The sequence below is a fragment of the Lepidochelys olivacea genome (assembly GCF_965140295.1).
Source record: "Lepidochelys olivacea isolate rLepOli2 genome assembly, chromosome: 9".
NCBI lineage: Eukaryota > Metazoa > Chordata > Testudines > Cheloniidae > Lepidochelys > Lepidochelys olivacea.
Window position 1 is genome coordinate 54,494,288 of NC_140419.1, and position 21,563 is coordinate 54,515,850.

The following is a 21,563-nucleotide window of genomic DNA, read 5'->3' on the forward strand; positions in this document are numbered from 1 at the left end:
AAAGAGCTTGAAGCCCAGAGGCTAGCATAGCAAGATGCTCAGAAGGAGAAGAAAAGAGAGAGGCAGCTAGCCCTGGAGTTAAAAGACTTAATAGAAAATCAAGAAATACAGGCCTAAACTGAGACCCAGAAGCATGAACTGCCTGTAATGGAGTAGAAGAGAGAAAACCTTTCAGCAGCTGGCTCTACTTCCTCAAAAATCCACAAATGGGAATGATTATGCCCACAGTATGATGAATCCAGTGATATTGCTGAATATTTCATCACCTTTGAGAGACTGTGCACTCTCCAGGCGATTCCTGAAGATCAAAAGATGACCACTGTGGTTGCAAAATTGACTGGGAGAGCTCTGGACGTATTCAGTAAGATATCTATTGATGATGCTTCAAACTATGGTAAATTTAAGGAACTGGTTTTGAAACAGTTTCAGATTACACCTGAAACCTACAGGGTTAAATTCAGAAGTCTTAAGAGGAGATCTGGATTGAATAATGTGGCTTATGCAAATGAAATGAGGGATTTGTTAGACAAGTGGGTGACAGGGAAAGGCATTACAAGCTTTGAAGAAATGTGTTTAATTTCTCAGGAACAGTTCCTGAATATGTGCAATGATGATGTAAAACCGTATTTGTGGGACAAAAAGGTGGGTGAATTAGCTGGGTTTGCAGACTCTTATGAGCAGTCACAAGCTGCAATTAAACACAAACCACTGGCAGAGGGGTACAGGGTTGGGGGAAAGCAGAATCACCGTTTTACCCCTGGGAAAAAGGAGGCTGAGCGTTCACCTCTCCACGCCCCTGTTACTCACCTCAGGTCTCCTGGACAACCAGAGGAGCCCAGAAGGTGCTTTCACTGTAATTCCCCAGGGCACCTGAAGAGCAGCAGCCCCAAATTAAAGGAGGGTAAACCTCCCTTGTCCCATGTTGGCTTAGTTGCCCTCAGCTCTGAGGCCCCAGAGGGCACTCCCACCTCTTATCACACCAGTTTGGTGGACACAGGTCCTAGTGAAGCGGACAGGGAACACACTAAGGATATCAAGATTGATGGCACGAAGTGTCTGCAGTGGAGGGATATTGTGGCTCAGTTCTCTCTGGTTGGACCAAGTGTGGTTCCAGATGCTAGTGTTTTGATGGGGCAGATGACCCACATTAAGGGGTGGGGCCACAAAGGTTCCCTGTACCCCGGCAAAGGTTCATGTGGACTGGGAAGGTATGGAAGGTGATTTAGCGGTGGGGATGCTCAAGGACATCCCCGCGGACATGTTGCTGGGAAATGATTTTTTCAGCAACACTAGGACTGTTAGTGTGGTAACTTGCAGCATGAAGAAAGGCAGTGAGGGACTCCTAGAGAGGGAGGAGAGAGCACTGTCTGCCAATGAGGCGGCTGTTCTAGCTGATGATTGTAGGTCTGACGCAGAGCAGCGAACACATCCTACCCTAGGGAACATGGAGTAGGTGACTCGGAGGGAATCCCCAGAAACGGGGCGGGGACCTTGGAACCTATAGAGGAGGTGGCGGAGGGTCCTATTGACAGGCCAATGCAGGAAGGTGGGGTGCTTCCAAGTATGGGAGAGGCAGAGTCAGGCCTCTGCCTGGCTGAAGATGACAAACTCCCAGGAGTGGGTGCAGGGGAGATGAAGTCAGTGCCCAGGGATGGGGATGTTATCTCGAGGGTTGTCTGTCACGAATTTGTAGGTAAACAAAGGGCCGACGCCTCCCTTGAGGCATAAAAAAGTGTGTCTCAGAGGGAACTCCAGGAAGGGAGTGGAGGAGAAGTTTTTTGAAGAGGATGGGAAACTGTATAGGGAGGCCTCTGTAGGGAAGAACCAAGACCCCAGCCAACCCTATAAGCAGTTGGTTGTACCCAGCCAACACCAAAAGGAATTAGTGCTGGTAGCGCACGATAGTCCCTGTGCTGGTCACTTGGGGTACAGAGGACTTATGACAAGTTAAGGAGGAATTTCTACTGGCCTGGGATACAGAATGATGCAAGGGATCATTGTAGAACTTGTGTGGTGTGTCAGGAGAGGAAGAAACCGGTGGGAGCCCAGAAGGCTCCGCTGCGTCCCTTGCCTGTTATTCAGGAGGCATTCCAGAGGGTGGCAATGGACATAGCGGGTCCTATGTCTCTCCCCACTTGGAGGGGGAACAGGTATATCTTAGTTGTGATAGACTTCACCACTCGGTATCCTGAGGCAATCACACTGTCTAACAGAAGCTGAAACAGTGGCAAGAGCCATGCTCACTATATTCAGCAGAGTGGGCTTCCCTCAGGAGATTTTGTCTGATCGGGGGGGCAAATTTTATGTTGCAGTTGTTCAATAAGCTATGGAAGGTGTGTGGAGTGAAACAGCTTAAGACGGCCCTCTACCAATCCCAGGCTAATGGGCTGGTGGAAAGGTTCAATGGGACCCTAAAATCCATGCTGGGGATGTATGCCCAGAAAAGGGGCCAGAGTTGGATGAGTTATTGTTGGTCCTGCTGTATGCCTATTGGGAGGTGCCCCAAGAGTCTACAGGATTTTCCCCATTTGACCTTCTGTATGGGAGGGAAGTGAGGGGACCCCTCGATCTCATCAGGGATACCTGGGAAGGATGCACCACGGTGAGGAAAGAACGCATGACTGAGTATGTTCAGAGGTTCAGGAGGGAGTTGAAGGACATGATGGAAATTGTCCAAAACAATCTCCTTTGCAGTCAGGCTAAGCAAAAGGTGTGGTATGATAAAAAAAAATACTTGTATACGCACTTTTGACATAGGAGATTTGGTCATGGTACTCAGCCCTTAAAAAAGTTCAAAATGTAAAACTCCTGGGAGGGGCCGTTTGAAGTGGTGGAAGTGGTGAATGAGGACACTTACAAAGTTCAAAAGCCCCTTGATGATACTGTGCCCCAACTGGTACATGTGAACCGACTCAAGGCCTATCACAGTAGAGTGACCGGGGTAAATATGGTCTGTTGTGTCAAAGAGGAAACTGAGGCACACCCACTTACTGATTTGATGGCTGAATGCCAAGATGGGTCAACTTTGGAAAGTATGGAAATTTGTAGTGATCTGACACCAGTCAAAAAGGGGGAAGCGTTATCAACGCTGAAAAGGTACAGTGAGGTATTTTCCAACAAACCAGGGAGGACACACTTGTCCCATAGACTCCTCATGAAAGGGGCTCAGCCCACCGCCTTCCAGGCTTTACAGGGCCACCGGCAAGGTGAAGGAGCAAATTCGTGCTGAGATACAAAGCATGTTGGAGCTCGGGGTGATTAAGGAATCTGACAGTGCATGGGCTTCCTCTGTGGTCTTGGTCCCCAAAAGGGATGGCACTGTAAGATTTTGTGTAGACTATAGGAAACTCCATGCTGTCACAGATACATACCCCATGCCAAGAATTGATGACATGCTGGATATGCTAAGCCAAGCCAAGTACCTCAGTATCTTTGATCTAACCAAAAGTTACTGGCAGATCCCTTTGGAGGGGGAGGCACAACAAAAATCAGCTTTTATCACTCTATGCATTTACAGTGTTACCTTTTGGTCTGGTAAATGCTGGTGCAACCTTCCAGAGACTGGTCAACAGAGTGTTAAATGGTTTGCAGAATTATGCTATGGCATATATAGATGACATTGCTATATTCAGCAACACCTGGGGGGACCACAAGGAGTACCTGGAAATTGTGCTATCAAAGCTCAAAGAAGCTGGGCCAACTGTGAAACCCTTTAAGTGCAAGATAGGGGCAGCCAAAGTCCCTTATCTAGGGCACAGGGAGGGGGCCAAAATATCCCCCGACCCTCTTAAGGTAGAAGCCATCGTAAAATGGCCAGTACCCCCAAACTAAAAGGCAAGTCCAATCCTTCATAGGCTTGGCAAACTATTACAGGAGGTTTGTGGAGGGGTTCAGTGACATAGTATCCCCAATCATAGATTTATGTAAAAAGCATCAACCTAATAAGGTAATTTGGTCAGAGGTGTGCCAGAAAGGCTTCGACAAAATAAAAGCACTCGTGTCTGCAGAGTCTGTGCTGGTCAGCTCTGACTTTGATAAGCCTTTTGAATTGTGTACTGATGCATTAGACACAGGGTTGGGTGCTGTGTTGATGCAGGACAGAGGAAGACAGCAAGAAGCATCCCATTGCCTTCCTAAGCAAAAAGCTGTCCCCTGCTGAACAGAATTACTCGATCATAGAGAAGGAGTGCTATGCCATTGTGTGGGCCATCAAACATCTAAGGCCTTAACTCTTTAATAGGAGGTTCAGGATTCTAACTGACCATTCACCTTTGGTATGGCTTAACTGGACTAATGGCACAAACTCCAAACTGCTATGCTGGAGTCTGGTCCTGCAGGAATTTGAGATGAAGAGTATAAGGAGATTATGCATATTAAACAAAAGGAGAACTGGGTATCAGATGCCCTGTCCAGAAAAGAGGAATTTTAGGTATACTGCTTCCACTGTGGACAGTGTCCAAGTCTCTGGCAGTAAGTTCAGGAGGAGGGTGTGACGTTGCACTCCACATGCTTTATGAAAATATGCTAATGAGTGTGAATATAATGTAACTGGAATATGCTTTATGCAAAAGGTCTCTTGTAAGATACCATTACAAATCTTATAATCTATTTAGTGTGTTCATCCTATTTGTATGAATGTATCGTTTCTATGGGCTTGGCTACACTTGCAAGTTAGAGCGCATTAAAGCAGTCCCAGGCGCCCTAACTCACGACCCGTCCACACTGGCAAGGCACTTAGAGCGCCTGGACTCTGCAGCTGGAGCGCTCCCGGTAATCCACCTCCACGAGAAGCATAACACTTGCTGTGCCTTGGCTGAAATGCCCCAGCGTCAGTGTGAACGAGGTGTTGCATTACTGCACTGCGATCGGCCTCTGGAAACATCCCATAAACATCCCATAAATAAAACATCCCATAAAACACCCCTTAAATCAGATGGCCACTCTTGTCATTGTTTTGAACTCAGCTGTAGGAATGCCGATATGCCCTTTCAAAGCTTCGTTTCTGACGGCCGGCTGCTTATCTGCTCCGGGACAAAGCAACCATTAGTGTGGAATGTTGCTGCTGTGAGTGTGTGTGAGAGAGAGGCGAGGGAGCGGGGGGTCTGCACTTACAAGACAGCATGCTGACATGGTCTCAGCCCCTCGAAAACCAACTCTCTCTTCCCCCCACATACACACAACACACTCCACTCCACCCTACTCCCCACCCCATTTGAAATGTATGTTGCAGCCAGTTGCATGCTGGGATAGCTACCACAATGCACTGCTCTCTGTGGCATTGCAACAGCTGCTAACATTGCCGTGCCAGTGCGCTTGAATCTGACAGCGTGGACATACTGCAGCGCTTTCCCTAGTATGCTCTCCGAGGGCTGGTTTAACTCACAGTGCTCTACATCTGCAAGTGTAGCCATGCCCTATGTCTGGAGTTAGGAGAATAAGATATAAACTTGTATTACTGTTGTAAACATGTTAAGTGGAAGCCATTAAGGGTGCTTCAGAATCAATCACCTATAAATGGCTCTATTTACTTGTAAGCCTTCCTGTGTTCCTGTGAGTCAGGCCAGAAAGAATGGAGGCTTGGGGTCTCACAGGACATGTGATCATGTCACCTGGTACTGGAATTCATTTTAAACCTGGTGCTTTTGCATTTAGAAGGAGGGGTGGGGACCCAGAGACACAAAAGATTTCTGCCTTGTGCCAAAGCCATAAAAGGGGGTGGGACAGAACAAAGGGGGCTGCAGTCATGAGAAATCCCCTTTGTTACCACCTGAGGTGAAACTAACAAGAACTGTACCAGGGGAAAAGATTGGGCCCAGATTAGGAAGGAGTCTTGTCTGTGAAAGAAACTTATTGGAACATTTCTGAGGATGAGATTTACTTGTATTCAGTTTCTTAATGTAGTAGGCTTAGACTTGCGTGTTGTGCTTTATTTTGCTTGGTAACTTACTTTGTTTTGTCTGTTATTACTTGAAACCACTTAAATCCTACTTTTTATGCTTAATAAAATCACTTTTGTTTATTAATTAACCCAGAGTAAGCTGGGGGAACAAACAGCTGTGCATATCTCTCTATAAGTATTATAGAGGGGGGACAATTTATGAGTTTAGCCTGTATAAGCTTTATACAAAGTAAAACATATTTATTTGGATTTTGGATCCCATTGGGAGCTGGGTGTCTGGGTGCTGGAGACAGGAAACCTGCTGAGCAGTTTTGGTTAAAGTCTGCAGCTTTCAGGGCGTGGTTCAGACCCTGGGTCTGTGTTGCAGTAGAGTAGCATGTCTGGCTCAACAAGACAGGGTCCTGGAGTCCCAACCAGGCAGGGAAAATGGGCTCAGAGTTAGTTTAAGCACGTCAGGTGACAGTCGCAAGGGGGTCTCTATGACTGAACCCGTCACAACGTCTTATGCATCAGTAAAGATTAAAAGATTCCTTACAATTGTATATGCTTTATCTTATTTTTTTATCCTTTGCTTTTGAATATTTAACACTCTTACATTTCCATGGTGACAATAAAGTAATGCCTTCTATCAGATGTGCATTTCAAGGTATAAGGGTATCATCTCTATGGCAGTGTGAATCTTTGTGCTGCTCTCATCTTTGTAATCCTCATATCCTGAGCAAAAGGACAGTCGACACGCTTCTGGAATTAACTTTTTAACAATTAGGAAGTGTCTCACTCAACAGTTCAAAAAAATAGAGTTAAAGTCCCTCACGGCAATGCAGGAAGCTATGGGAATAGGGGGAACAAGAAATAAGGTGGGGGGTAAGAAAGTGGTATGAGGAGAGACAAGAGGTAACCAAATAATTAAAAGGGAGAAAAATTGAAAGGCAATGACATTGCAATGAAAGACAGGTAGGAGAGAAGGAAAAAGAGAAAGAAATGGTGCACAATGTTAGGGCTAGCAATTTATGTTCATTTTTAGCTCTTTACTCACCCAGCCCCATGCTGGCTCCTTCTATCTCTCTGCACTACCACAGTTCATTGGAGGGACAGGCATGGTAGGGCCCAGCCTCCAGTCTGAGGATGAAAAGGAGAGCCAGAGATTAATCAAAAATTATAAAAAGCCCCATTTCTCTCTCTTTTTTCAGATATAGTGATGCTAGTCTGCTAGCACACAAATGTTTGTAGTGTCCAGAGTAGCATGGACAAACATGATAGCTAACAAGTTAGCTGGCAATCAACTAATGTTTGTAGCAAAAACCTTTGATTCTTGTGATGTCAGAAGCTGGTCCAATAAAAGACATTACCTCACCCACCTTGTCTCTATATAAAAGCCAGGTATTTTTGTTCTGTTTGTCCACCAGCTAGCACAATGGAGCCCTCGTCCATAAATGCTACAGTAATACAAATAATAATATATCAGGAAGAAGCTGAACAGGGCACAACCCCCTTTTCAGATCACCTTTAAATAAGAGTAATTCATATACAAAGAAAGACAAGTGGGGTGTTTGTGTTGGAGGAGCTGCACCAAATTCATAATTCATTAAGTAACATGTTTGTGTGTTTCTGAACTATATTTGGATGTACTGGCTATAAAAAGCCTTCAGTGGAAAGTGACCTTTAGCAGAAGTCAGATCTCCTGTCCATGCTGTTGCTGACTGCCCACAAGAGAGAAGATTCAAGCCTATTAAAATTGCATTTCTTCTCTTCCTGTTCCCCATGAGGATGACCAAAGAGGCCATATCTCTGCACTCCCTGAACAAGACATTAAACAGGTTACAAAGGGCTGTGTGTGTTAGTACTACAAGGAGGAACAAGGCAAGGCTCCATTGTGCTGGGAAGGGGCTATTGCAAGATGGGCAAGGGACGAAACTAACAACTACCGGAGTGACAGGTCTGTATATTAGATGAGCCTGTACTTGTTTCTTAATTCTTTATGGGAAATAGAGGGGGTATAAACATGAACTTAGCAGCTGATGGGCCTCAGATCACAAGGAGTCTCCTTGTTTCTCCTTTATCTCTGAAAACAACCAACCGCCTGTTTTGTGAATAAGCTTTTGCATATAGTTCGCAAGTATTTAACCCTGTGACCAGGGTACACAAGTGCTTTGCCATCAGCCTGAATGCAACCTCTTGATCCCCAATCATAAATGATCTCTTTTTTTAAATGTTGCAATTTGGTTATGGACCAGCAGGAAATTCTAATATTTCCATATTGAACCATATGCTAATGTTCTGATAAGGTCCATTTCTGAACAAGTGTTTTTAGGAGAGCTCAGGCCCAGGATGGGTTAGAGGCAAATAGCTCAGAACCCAGTGGATTCAAAAGACAAGAAAGGAAGGAAGGCACCTCACAGAGGAAACTCTACTTCATATTGTGTATCTCATCAATTGCCTGGTCACATATAACCACTTTCTTTAATTTGCAGACTATTTTTCTAATTTAAATAGTTAACAGTTCATATTAAAATTAGAGGAGAAGGAAAGAAAAAGATTTGAAAATGCTCCTATAGTTACTGGAGATGGTTAAAAAATAGTCCCTTTTAAAAAAAAATAGTTTATATGCGGAAATCCCAGGTCTGACATTATTCTGCAAATGTTATATAACAAGGGAAGCTTGAGTATGTGTAAAGCTGGTGTCTGCTTAAATAAATATCATTGTAGTAAAAGTGGCTGCTGTAAAACAAATATATTATTGCTGCTGGGATGCAGTATTTCAATGAACATTTCTAATATCTCAACATCTTCATATTTGTATGCAGATTATTTGTATTATGGAAGTACCTAGGAAAGGAACCCCAAAGATCAATGCCCCACTGTGCTAGACATGATAGAGACAATTAACAAAGAAGATAATCTTTTCCCCAAAGATCTGACAGTCTATGTGTCAGGACACAAGTCCATGAACACACACACCTGGAATATGAACATCTATAGCTTAGCTCTAAAACTAATAAAAATGATGGTGTCTGATTTTCTGGAAAGGATCTAAACTCGGAAAGAAAAGCCATCAGCATTAAATAATGTATTTTTAAAAAGCCTCTTTTTTCCATATAGTGTTCAATAACCTTCATAAGAATGTGAGCTCTGTTTTTACTGGATGTATTCTAAGTGCAGTGCTGTATATTTACAGGAAGAGCAGCAGGAAGGTTTTAAAAGCTTTCTTGTAAAGGATCAGGATTTGTTTTGAGCTTGTACAGAATAAGATTGACACAAGGTGGTATTAATTTAGTAGCAACCTCATTGGTTACCACTTTCAAAAAGTAAAGAGACTCATCACTCTATAATCTGAGTGCCTCACAATTATTAATAAATTCTCATAAAACCCCAGTGAGATTAGGAAATCTAACTAGTCCCATTTTACTTAAAAAAACAGGCACAAAGTTAATTTATTTGCCCAGAATCAGAGAGGTTCAGTGACACAGCTAGTAACAAAATCAAGTTTTCCTGACTGCCAGCCCTGTGTCTTAAACACAGGACCATCCTGCCCTGCATTCTTCTCTCCTGTTCGCTATATGTGGATGCCATCCTGATGTTTTCCCACATTTGTAATTGCATCAGTTTGTGTAAGTGTAAGTGTAAAATAATTCTTATTTTGAAATGGAACCCAAAGAAATGTGAGTTATTTAAAAAGTCAGATAACCTACCATTATCCTTTGATGAGTGAGGAATACATTTTCGTTGGCAAAGTGAATATTGGGGCAATGTAGAGCTGATCTATTCCCCAAAGGCTCAAGATGCAAAATTTTCCTGGGGTTTGCTGTTATTAATGAAGGGTCATTTCCATGTATCATAATATTGTAAAACCACTTCATAATTTCAAGTGGTCACTGCAGTGTGAATTGGCATTTTCAGAACGTACCCTTGTGAATTCTTCAGTGCACGTAGCTTAGAGGCTGGGAGCAGTTTCTCCCAAGAACAGAAATGGCTGGAAAAGCCAAGGCAACCTTGGCTGGAAAAGCCAAGGAATATTAAAGCAACATTATTAAATATTAAAGGCAGCAGAGAAAAATTATTGCAACAGTGGTGACCCATTTTCATCAGTAATTAAATCTATTGGCCATTTTCACCATTTATGTAGAAGAAAGCTTGTGAGAACAGAAACCATGAATCTTTGTTCACGCAACTCTATCAATGAGCTGTTACAATCTGTAATGAATAATTCACTCAGCCTTTTATCTCTGACTTATCCACAACCTTACTTTTACAAATATGTTTGCTCGTGTTTTCCAGCAAATGTTACCTAAATAAGTTTCAGGCTGTAGATTGTTGACAAAGTGTGATGAAGTGGGGATTTTCCCTTGTTATGTTGTATGTGAGCCTATGTGAGTCTTACTGTTTTGCGTGAATGCTGTGTGTACCTCAGTTTCCCTATGTATTGCACCAATGTCTAGGTGGTAGGAATAAGGGGGTGTGACTTTTGCAGAGGCTGTTCCAGCTGCCTGCACTGATGCTATAACTGCCCCTTCATAACCTGAGACCCAGGAGGGGGATGCGACCAGGTGACTCTTGGCCCAGGAAGCAAGACAAAGGCCGGAGGAGGAGTAACAAGCAGGGCAGGGGCCAGACAGCTGGAAGTGAATCAGTCTAGGCTGGCTTGGGGCTCAGGGGGAGGACCAGAGCCCTGGCTCTGGGCTCTCTTCCTCCCAAGATGGACTTGGGTGAAAGTCTCTGATTTCTGTTCTAACAAGTTCTGTCCTACGCTGTGTTCCTGTCAACTAATAAACCTATGTTTTACTGGTTGGCTGAGAGTCACGTCTGACTGCGGAGTTTGGATGCAGGGCCCTCTGGCTTCCCCAGGAGCCCTGCCTGGGCAGACTTGCTGTGGCAAGCACACGGTGTGGAAGGGGATGCTGAATGCTCCAAGATCAGACCCAGGAAGGTCGAAGCTGTGTAAGCTTCTTGCCATGGAGACAGTAAGCTCAGAGAGAGGAGGCATGCTCCCCTAGAGTCCTGATTGGCTTCATACAGAGTAGTTCTAGAGCACTGACCCAGTGACTCCATGACAACCAGTGGCAGACGTGGGATAAACTACACCCCATGGACAGAGCATCCTGCAGTAAGTGACTGGGGAGCAGTAAAACGAAGAGGGATTAGAGAGAGTCGGACATGCTGCAGGCTCCAAGAGGTGCAGTTCCAGGAGGTGGAGGAGCCTACGGCTTAACCCCAAGAGAGGTGGACCCCCGAGAAGGGCTGTTGCACTGAAGGGGTTCCTCCCAGGGACCATGGGGTGCTAAAAGAGCACAGGCCTCTGAATCCGTGACCACTTGGGAACAGCATGGAGATGGCCTATAAGCATCTCCTTAAGGAGGACATAGTAGATCTGTGCAGAGAAAGAGGGCTGCGCATTGGAAAGCTCACTAAGGCACAGCTGATTGCTCAGTTGGAAGAGGAGGATCGCTCTAAGGAGCTGGTTCCTGACCCAGCTGGGGCCGCGAGAGACGCTGGGAGCAGCCAGGCAGCCCCAGGGCCTGCGCCAGTTCCTGACCCAGCTGGGGCCACGAGAGAGGCTGGGGGCATCCAGGTGTCCTGGAAACCCGTGTCCCTGACCAGCTGGGGGTCTCCACCAGGTTCCCCATCGTTGGATCTGAGACAGATGGAATTGAAACTGAGATTGAAGGAGTCAGAGGACCATGAGAGACAGGGAAGACATGAAGCAGATCAGCAGGAGAGACAGAGGCAGCATAAACTGGAGATGGCTGAGCTGAGAGGCAGAGGGACCCGTCCAGGCGTGAATGGGGATGGACCCTGGGGTGCCAATTCTGCAGGGAACCTCGACATTAAATTGCTGCCCCAGGTTAAGGAGAGGGGAGATATAGATGCCTGTCTCACGGCCTTTGGGAAGGCTGGCAATTGGATTGAGGCTGGCTCTGCAGAAAGGCTCTGTTGTCTAGCCCCCTTCCTGGGTCCCAAGGCCATAGAGCTGTTTAGCCAAAAGGGCGGGGTGGCAGACTGGCTCTCACTCCTGGCCCTAGCATATGTCTGCGTGGACTCTCCTGGGCTCAGGCCCCTCGGACCCTCAGTGGGAGTGGAAGGTGGTGGTCAATGGGGAGACATTCCTGGGGTGGGGAGACCCTGGGACAGAGAGAACTGTTGTCAGGCCCCAGGTGCTGCAGCCTCACCAGGTGCTGAGGGGCTGTGTGACCTGGTTGAGGATCCAAGGGATGAAGCCCCTCCCCCTGCTATGGCCCAGGTCCCTGTGCAGACACAGGAGGAGTCGGGCTGGCTGGTAGTTGGGGTTCTCCAAGATATCAGCTGCGAAGTCCTGTTGGAGGATGTCTGTGTCTATCTGGGGCAGGATCCAGGCCATGCTCCTGTAAGGACAGAGGATTTGAATTTGAATCCAGGGAACCAAACGGCTGCGACTGAAGCGGTCAGTGAAAATACAAATGACCTGGCTGGCAGGGAGGAGGAGCTGCTAAGCTCAGGATACCTGCCTGTCTGTAACCAGAGCCCTGGAGCTGAGTGGGACAGAGAGATGCTCCCCACCTCCCTGCACACGGGGGAGATGGCTCACGCTGGCTCTGATGCTGTGGGCAAAGCAATGGGCTCTCTGCCTGCCCTCACTGGGACATCAGGGGCAAAGCTGACCCCGGGGGATCAGAGACCCCAGCTGAGTGTGAGGAACCACAGCCAGGGTGGGACAGCTGCCAACCAAGGCTGCCTTGTCCAGGGCATAGGCGCCAGCTTCTGCTCCCGCTGGTGGATACTCAACCCCCCTCTGCCTCCGGCCCCGCCCCGACTCCACCCCTGCCCTGCCCCCATTCCAACCCCTTTCCCAAAGTTCCCACCCCAACTCCGCCCCCTCTCTGCCCGTATTCCGGCTCCTTCCCCAAATCCCTGCCCCAGCCCTGCCTCTTCCCTGCTGCCTCCCCTGACGGTGCCACGTTCCCGCTCCTCTCCCTCCTCCCCCACCGGAGTGGCCAAACACCTGTTTGGTGGCAGTTGGGCAGGAAGCGCTGGGAGGTAGGCGGAGGAGCGGGGACGTGGTGCGCTCAGGGGAGGAGGAAGAGGAGGAGATGGGGCAGGGGGGAGGGGGGAGGGGAGCTTGGTTGCCAGTGGGTGCAGAGCACCCACTAATTTTTCCCCATGGGTGCTCTAGCCCCAGAGCACCCACGGAGTCAGCGCCTATGGTCCAGAGGTGCAAATGACCTCGAACAAGGGTAAAGCAGCCTTGGGACACCTGCCTGTCATAGAGGAGCCTTTTCAGAAGGTGGCCCTGGGCTTGGTGAGGGACGGATGGTAGGGGAAGGCCTCCCCCGATGGATAATCAGGGGTGGAGTATGTACTGACTTTTTCGCTGAGCTCATGGGTCCGGCCAGGGAGAATCTAGCCAGGACCCAAGGGAGGCAGAAAGTCTGGTATGACCAGTCAGCCTCTGGCACCGGCGACCAGGTGAGGGTTCTCATCCCGGTGAGGAAGAATAAGCTGCAAGCTGCCTGGGACGGGCCTTTCAAGGTCATCAAGCAGTTGAATGAGGAGACGATGTGGTGGAACTGCCCAACCAGGCTCACAGCCATTGAGGGGACCAGGTCAACATGATGAAGTGTACTGTGACAGGGAGAGGCTGGTATTGGCCATATATGGCCAGTGGGAGAAGGGGGAAGATCCCTGGTGGGTCTCTTCCTGAGACCAGAGCCGGTCCCTTGCTGGAATCAGTTCCCCTCTCTGACCGGCTAACCCATGCCCTGCAGGCAGAGATCAGAGAGACGCTGCATTCATACCAACAGCTGTTTTCCAACTGGCCTGGGCTCACTAACCATGCTGTCCACTGTGGGGATCTGGGAGCTGGCCCTACCATCAGGTGTTCCCCACTCAGAGTAATGGGGAACACAGAACAGCCCCTGGAGGGAGAGGTCAGAGACATGCTGGTTTTAGGGGTGATCCAGCCATCCACCAGCCCTGGGGGCCTCTCCCGTGGTGCTGCCCCCAGGAAAGATGGGTCGATCCAGTTCTGTGTGGCCTATCAGAAGCTCAATGCCATCACCATGTCTCGTGCCTGCCATACCTAGGCCTGATGAAATCCTAGACAAGTTGGGGTGGAACTCGGTACCCCAATACCAGGGATTTTACCAAAGGCTCCTGGCAGGTGCCTTTGGATCCAGATGCCAGGTTGAAACCTGCTTTTCTCACCCCTTTGGGGGTTTACAAGTCCCTAGTCCTATCTTTCAGCCTCAAGGAGGCGCCTGTCACCAACCAGCGACAGGTGGATCAATTACTGAGGGGGATGGAGAATTTTACCCTAGCATACGTTGATTATATCTGTGCCTGTCAAGGTTCCTCCCCCACTCTGAACTCTAGGGTACAGATGTGGGGACCTGCATGAAAAACCTCCTAAGCTTATCTTTACCAGCTTAGGTCAAAACTTCCCCAAGGTACAAAATATTCCACCCGTTGTCCTTGGACTGGCCACTACCACCACCAAACTAATACTGGTTACTGGGGAAGAGCTGTTTGGACGCGTCCTTCCCCCCAAAATACTTCCCAAAACCTTGCACCCCACTTCCTGGACAAGGTTTGGTAAAAAGCCTCACCAATTTGCCTAGGTGACTACAGACCCAGACCCTTGGATCTTAAGAACAATGAACAATCCTCCCAACACTTGCACCCCCCCTTTCCTGGGAAATGTTGGATAAAAAGCCTCACCAATTTGCATAGGTGACCACAGACCCAAACCCTTGGATCTGAGAACAATGAAAAAGCATTCAGTTTTTTACAAGAAGACTTTTAATAAAAAATAGAAGTAAATAGAAATAAAGAAATCCCCCCTGTAAAATCAGGATGGTAGATATCTTACAGGGTAATTAGATTCAAAAACATAGAGAACCCCTCTAGGCAAAACCTTAAGTTACAAAAAAGATACATAGACAGAAATAGTTATTCTATTCAGCACAATTCTTTTCTCAGCCATTTAAAGAAATCATAATCTAACACATACCTAGCTAGATTACTTACTAAAAGTTCTAAGACTCCATTCCTGGTCTATCCCCGGTAAAAGACCAGCATATAGACATAGACAGACACAGACCCTTTGTTTCTCTCCCTCCTCCCAGCTTTTGAAAGTATCTTGTCTCCTCATTCGTCATTTTGGTCAGGTGCCAGCAAGGTTACCTTTAGCTTCTTAACCCTTTACAGGTGAGAGGAGCTTTCCCCTGGCCAGGAGGGATTTTAAAGGGGTTTACCCTTCCCTTTATATTTATGACAGTGCCATTAGCCAGACCTGGGAGGACCAGGTGTCCTAGGCGAAGAGGGAGCTGAGTCACCTCCAGGATGCAGGGCTGACTGTAAAAGCTGAGATGTGTAAGGTGGGGAGCGGCTGCCTAAAGCCAGAGCCAGCCAAGGTGCGGGCAATCAAAGACTGACCTGCTCCCCAGACTAAGAAACAGGCCCAGACCTTTATTGGGATGGTGTGGCACTACTGGAGGTTTGTGCCCCACTTTAGCTCTGTGTCAGCTCCCATCACTGAGCTATGCAAGAATGGTGAGCCAGAAAAGCTGGTCTGGACCGGGCAGTGCCAGAGGGCTCTCTGTACACTGAAGGAGGATCTGGTCAAGGGCCCGGTGCTGGGAAACCCAGACTGACAAGACCTTTATGGTGTTCACCGATGCCTCACAGACAGGGTAGGGTATGGTGCCGAGGCAGGCCAATGCAAAGGGGGAGAAACACCAGATCATGTACCTGAGCAGGAAGCTGCTGCCCCGGGAGCAGAGCTACGCAGCCATAGAGAAGGAATGCCTGGCCACAGAGTGGGCTCTAAAAGGCTGCAGCCGGATCTATTTGGGCGGCGCTTCACTGAGTATCTGGACCACTCGTCCTGCCGTGGCTGCACCAGATGAGAGATGCCAATGCCAAGCTCCTGAGGTGGAGTCTGTCCTTTCAGGATTATGAGATGGAGGTGGTCCATGTTAAGGGGAGTGCAAATGTTATAGCTGATGCTTTGTCCCGGAGAGGGGGGCCTGAACTTCCCCCGATCACTGGGGAAAGTGACCCCACTCAGTTCAGTCTCGAAGGGGGGAGAGATGTGACAAAGTGGGGATTTTCCCTTGTTATGTTGTATGTGAGCCTATGTGAGTCTTACTGTTTTGCATGAATGCTGTGTGTACCTCAGTTTCCCTATGTATTGCACCAATGTCTAGGTGGTAGGAATAAGGGGATGTGACTTTTGCGGAGGCTGTTCCAGCTGCCTGCACTGATGCTATAACCGCCCCTTCATAACCTGAGACCCAGGAGGGGGATGCGACCAGGTGACTCTTGGCCCAGGAAGCGAGACAAAGGCCGGAGGAGGAGTAACAAGCAGGGCAGGGGCCAGACAGCTGGAAGCGAGTCAGTCTAGGCTGGCTTGGGGCTCAGGGGGAGGACCAGAGCCCTGGCTCTGGGCTCTCTTCCCCCCAAGATGGACTTGGGTGAAAGTCACTGATTTCTGTGCTAACAAGTTCTGTCCTACGCTGTGTTCCTGTCGACTAATAAACCTGTTTTACTGGTTGGCTGAGAGTCACGTCTGACTGCGGAGTTTGGATGCAGGGCCCTCTGGCTTCCCCAGGAGCCCTGCCTGGGCAGACTTGCTGTGGCAAGCACATGGTGTGGAAGCAGATGATGAATGCTCTGAGGTCAGACCCAGGAAGAAGCTGTGTAAGCTTCTTGCTCTGGAGACATTATGCTCAGAGAGAGGAGGCATGCTCCCCTAGAGTCCTGACTGGCTTCATATGGAGTAGTTCCAGACCATTGACCCGGTGACTCCATGACACAAAGTGTTTGCTGACAGCTATTCCTTTGAGTATCTAGTCTGTGAGCTATGTGATTAGTCACTTAAATCATAGTATTGTTCCTATTCTCTAATTGATATCTTCATATAAATAGTAGGGTTTGAACTCTTACTCCTTCACTGCTAATGAAGTACTACTGTACTGCTGGAGCTGGTGTGCTGACTATTACATTAAGGAATAAGTGTGATAACCAGCCACTAGAAGGGGACAAAGACCCATTCTACTGAAATGAGTTACTCTGACCTTTGTAAGCTAATTCTATTTCTGCCCAACATGAATTTCATTTTCTCATTAAACAAATTTCCTTTGTGATTAAACAAATCTCTGTTACTAGCCTAAAATTCCCTTTTGGCAAACATTTATATGAAAATGTTTACACTTTTATGAGTAAAATGAGATGTAAGCATGGTTAACGCAAAATTTTATTTGAAGTTAGTTGCCAAAAAAATTCTCATTGTATATTACAGAAAAAAAGGGGGTGGAAATCAGCTGTTAATAGGTTTGAGTATCAACTGTTCCTACCACCTAAAGTGAAAAGAGACAGAGATTATGCTATGACCTGAAAACTACTGGATATTTTGGCATTACAAAAACATCAGATAAAGGTGAAAAAATAGACCAGGAAATGTAATATTTGTAAGGCAAAGAATTATACTCTTAGTCTAGGGAGCTCACCAAATGCAACAGATCTCAAAGTCTTTGGAGCAGGACCAGTCTTTTCATTCTGTGTTTATACAGTCAGTGCCTTGCATAATAGGGTCCTGGTCCATGACTTGGGCTCCTCAGCACTATCGCAAAATGAATAAAACAGTAGTAAGAATACCCATGGACCAGACTGCTGTGGAACAGAGACTTGCAATTCAATAGCTATTAGGTGCCATAGACAGTTTTTCAAGATAGCCTGAAGTTCATTCCAATAAAAAAAATAAATCAAGGCTAACTGAACTTCTAATTAATCAATACTTGGCCAGTTGTGGGATCCCTTGTTATTTTTATGAAATCTAGGCAAAAAACCTTTCAGTCTAAAGTGTTTCAACAGCTTCAAGATCCTAGAAATACCCGAAAGTTGCACCTCGGGAGAACAATTTAACTGGGATCTTAGGAACTTAGTTAAGCTGTTACCCTAAATTATTCCTGAGGAACACTATCAAAATGGACGGTAACCAGCATATTCCACGCCTTTACATCTACAGAACAGCAGTGAAGGAATATAAAGCATGTTCCCTGCCTCCTCGTGTTTTGACATAAGTTCAACACAATAGCACCTCATAAAATAAACTTTCTGATAGAGGTCACATGGAGAAACTTTAAAATCAAGATACCTCTTTTAGTTATATTATTCATAGGAAATATGAAAATAGACCACTGTTAGGATATAGATATTCAGGCCTGTCTGCAAAGGCCTGTACTTTAAGAATTTAGGTGTATTCTTATCGCTTGGCTAGTTCAAGAGGTATAAAAGAAAGAATCAAAATCACTATCTGCTGGTGTAAGGGCCTTCTCTTACTGTGACAGTCTGAGACCCTGTTCTTAGGCTAAGGCCTTTGGCTAAGCAGCAGAGGCAGCCATAAGCTGGGAAGCGAACGGTCACATCCTCACATTCCAAACTAGTCACATTGAAATAAGGTGCTATTGGGCTGTTAGGCACTATCAGGACAGGATTGTATTCCTATCACCTCCAGAGAAAGGGAAGTGCCTAGAAAATGTAAAAGGAAACTTAGTTTGATAGCATCCTGTCTGGCAAGAACTCACTTATCAATAGCTGGGATGTGAAACCCTCACTTCTGTATTGTCTTGTCATTATAGTTTCCACTTTGCTATTGTGTCTGTATAATCTCTGTCTGGTTCTGTGATTGTTCCTGTGTGCTGTATAATTAATTTTGCTGGGTGTAAACTAATTAAGGTGGTGGGATATAATTGGTTAAATAATCATGTTACAATATGTTAGGATTGGTTAGTTAAATTTCAGGAAAATGATTGGTTAAGGTATAGCTAAGCAGAACTCAAGTTTTACTATATAATCTGTAGTCAATGAGGAAGTGAGTGGGTGGGGGAGGAGAGATGGGAACAGGGAATGGAGGTAAGAAAATTGGAATCATGTTTTGCTAAAGGGGGAAATGGGAACAGGGAATGGGAGTAAGGAAGTTGGAATCATGTTTGGCTAAGGGTAGGAATGGGAACAGGGACACAGGTGTAAGGCTCTGTGGTGTCAGAGCTGGGAAGGAGGATACTAAGGAAGGAAACTGGAATCATGCTTGCTGGAAGTTCACCCCAATAAACATCGAATTGTTTGCACCTTTGGACTTCGGGTATTGTTGCTCTCTGTTCATGCGAGAAGGACCAGGGAAGTAAGTGGGTGAAGGAATAAGCCCCCTAACATCTTGGTGCCGTGACTCGGATGCATCGCATTGGATAGGTGAGTGGCAACCTGTAAGTCCCCCTCCCCAACAGTCCGCGCAGCTGCTTGGAGGGAGTATTGCGAACTCTCGTGATGGTAGTTGCGGGTTCTGGCAAGCCAGGGTAAAGGATTTTTTGGATAAATGGATAAGGGAGAACCAGAGCCCATACCAGGTACAGCTGTCAACCTGGGATGAGATTAAAAAGGAAATGGAGGAAGTGTTAGGGGACCCAGAGGGATGGGGGGTGGCTGAGGAGCCCACCCTCCTTGGTACATGGGTAGTGGAAGAAGGTCTCTGCGCATGGGGACTGAATGCCTTCCAGGGAAAGGAGGCACTTCAGTCTGCTTGTGAGAGGTTTGAAGTAAGGGCAGCATTATGGGAAGCTGCCAGTAATCTTTCAAGTTTGGTGCTGCTTCAGCAAGGGCTGCAGAAGGGTTGTAAATTAGTTAGGGGTAGTTAAAGATGATTTGGCACAAAAGGGTCTATAGTCAAAAGCAGAGTTAACAGATGACCTTTAGCGACTGGAGCTGGGACTTGGTCCTGGGGGAGTGGAGAGAAAGAAAAAGAAAAAGTTTCTAAGTGCAACCTGCCTTTCCACACTCTTTTGTTTTTCTGAAGTTTTAATGGAGGGTACTTTGGATACTTATGTGAGATGTCAAGAAGGAAGTTTTTGTTTAATGATAAAACCCAGTTATATAAATGTAACTGTATGTGCAACTCTGTGCAGTCATATTGGATGGAAGCTTGGTAATTAAATTATCCAAGGGGGTCAGGTAGAGTGGTTACTACCATCACTACGCTTCTGTCTCCAGAAGCCTTTACAGCTATTCTGAGGGAAAATGGGCCCTTTTCCCACAGAAATGGTCTATAAGGAACTGCTGCAGGCAGCAGGCAAAGAGAGAATCTGATCAAAATTATTTGACTTTTGGGTAATGTAATCAAAATCACTAAAGGATGGAAGGGGTTTCTATTGGAATTTAACTTGGCTGTTCCTGGTTGTGTCTAGTTGTACAAGATGGAAGTGTAATCGGGTACAGTTATGTATTTGAGTAATCACAGTGCAAGGGATGTTAGGTAAAAGAGAATTTTGTATGTGCACAGGTAAAAAGAAAAGGGGAGGAATGATGGGAACACTGAGCCTTGGGATGGCTCTGGGGGATCAGATTGTTGCTTTGGCGGGTTTGCATGAAAACTCTGTGGGCATGGGGGAGGCAGTTACACCTTGTGTAAAATTAATATGGCTAATATAATGTTATGGAGGTTAAACTATATGGAAGGAATGTGCATTTTCCCAGGACGTGTGCAGTGTATATTGGAGAAGGGGTAAAAGAAATGCAAATAAAACCATGCGGAACGCAATGCCGTCCACAGCCTCAGAAACAACTCTGACATCATAATCAAAAAGGCTGACAAAGGAGGTGCTGTTGTCATCATGAATAGGTCGGAATATGAACAAGAGGCTGCTCGGCAGCTCTCCAACACGAGTTTCTACAAGCCATTACCCTATGATCCCACTGAGAGTTACCAAAAGCAACTACAGCATTTGCTCAAGAAACTTCCTGAAAAAGCACAAGATCAAATCCGCACAGACACACCCCTGGAACCCCGACCTGGGATATTCTATCTACTACCCAAGATCCATAAACCTGGAAATCCTGGGCGCCCCATCATCTCAGGCATTGGCACCCTGACAGCAGGATTGTCTGGCTATGTAGACTCCCTCCTCAGACCCTACGCTACCAGCACTCCCAGCTACCTTCGAGACACCATTGACTTCCTGAGGAAACTTCAATCCATCGGTGATCTTCCTGATAACACCATCCTGGCGACTATGGATGTAGAAGCCCTCTACACCAACATTCCACACAAAGATGGACTACAAGCTGTCAGGAACACTATCCCCGATAATGTCACGGCTAACCTGGTGGCTGAACTTTGTGACTTTGTCCTTACCCATAACTATTTCACATTTGGGGACAATGTATACCTTCAGATCAGCGGCACTGCTATGGGTACCCGCATGGCCCCACAGTATGCCAACATTTTTATGGCTGATTTAGAACAACACTTCCTCAGCTCTCGTCCCCTAAAGTCCCTACTCTACTTGCGCTATATTGATGACATCTTCATCATCTGGACCCATGGAAAAGAAGCCCTTGAGGAATTCCACCATGATTTCAACAATTTCCATCCCACCACCAACCTCAGCCTGGTCCAGTCCACACAAGAGATCCACTTCCTGGACACTACAGTGCTAATAAACAATGGTCACATAAACACCACCCTATACCGGAAACCTACTGACCGCTATTCCTACCTGCATGCCTCCAGCTTTCACCCTGACCACACCACACGATCCATCGTCTACAGCCAAGCTCTGCGATACAACCGCATTTGCTCCAACCCCTCAGACAAAGACAAACACCTACAAGATCTCTGTCAAGCTTTCTTACAACTACA